Here is a 1208-nt window from a genome sequence, read left to right as displayed (position 1 = left end):
ATCTTTGGATAAATTATTATCCCTGAAATTACTCATTCAGCCCTATTTAAATTATGGAAAACACTGTCAGGTTGTTGTCTTGAGTCATCCTGCGTATTTTATATGCAGTGGTCTTCTAAGACCTTCTGCACTCTCTTATATTAAGCTAAACTGCTGATTCAGTCTGTGATAACATCTTGAATSATCTCTTGTAGCGGGGCTTGATTTGCTCTAGGTTTAGGGGAATGCTGATGAGCGAGGACCTCTGAACCACAACCAGCTTCAGGTGGTGGCCATGAGCCCTTGGCTTGCCACAGGTGCTGGGAATTTGCTCTGCTCCAGGGTCYCATTTTCTTGGACTTGGGTATAGGGGTGAGGAGCAAACACCTAAGGGGATGCAGAATTTATTAAAGCCTTCATCATTCTCGGTGGCATGCATGGAGTTCACTCCTTAGCTCCCCTTCTTTGCACGTCCCCATTGCACACAAACTCTGCACTGTGTCTACAGCTCTCTCTGGTTTGCATGACATTTGCCAGGTCACTCTATGAACTGTGGTGGGTCATTCAAACACAACTTAAATGGAATTGGAGACAGCTGTTGCTAATGTCATTGGCATTGAGTGATGGCTTGGGCCATGCTGGGGATGAACCCAGCCCTGGGCTCAGCATCTCCGTTGGGTGCTAGAGCTCTGCCCTGGGGTAGTACTTGCTCTCCACGAAGCAGATGCTGGTTGGCCTGTGCAGCCACTAATATTGGACACCTCAACTCTGTTCTAGGGAATTTTGCAGCATTTAGGGAAATCCAGGTCTCGGAGACAGGCGCGTGTGCTCGGCCGCACCTGGGCAGCCTGTAGCCCTCCTGGTGGGAGCTCAGCTGTGAGCAAGGACATCGTTAGAAGAGGATGGGCTTTCCCAGGTGCCCTGGGTTAAGGGCTCTTGAGGGTGTGTGAGGCAAGAGGACAACTTGCACACTAAGGACTGAGTAGGAGCAACTCTTCAGTGCAAAAAAAGGTACCACATTTTTAAATTATGTACTTTTTTTGGAGTATGATTATGTAGAAATGCAAATACTCTATAAAAGAAGGTCAGATGTGTAATTATGTTGATCTGAGTGAATCATGCAGGTATTTGCTTATGTACCTGCATGAATCAGCTCTGTTGCAAAGTGTTTTGTATAGTCATATAGTCAGCTTTTCTGCTGCCTTCTGTGTTTTTTTTTTTTTTTTTTT

The 1208-nt window shown here is 45.9% G+C and overlaps 1 protein-coding gene across 1 annotated transcript in view; it reads left to right on the top strand.

The window, feature by feature from the left end:
* The first annotated feature begins 948 nt into the window (after positions 1-948).
* DAB1 (DAB1, reelin adaptor protein) overlaps positions 949-1208 on the top strand; it is a 224081-nt gene continuing 223821 nt past the window's right edge. The window contains exon 1 of the mRNA XM_026034677.1: positions 949-990. The gene's annotated coding sequence lies outside the window, so the exon portion shown is untranslated. The remainder of the gene's footprint in view (positions 991-1208) is intronic.

Source organism: Nothoprocta perdicaria, unplaced genomic scaffold, assembly GCF_003342845.1.
Source record: "Nothoprocta perdicaria isolate Ctin4 unplaced genomic scaffold, notPer1 scaffold_0, whole genome shotgun sequence".
Classification (NCBI taxonomy): Eukaryota; Metazoa; Chordata; class Aves; order Tinamiformes; family Tinamidae; genus Nothoprocta; species Nothoprocta perdicaria.
Note: the sequence above shows the minus strand (reverse complement) of the source record. Positions and strands in the feature narration are given on the sequence as shown.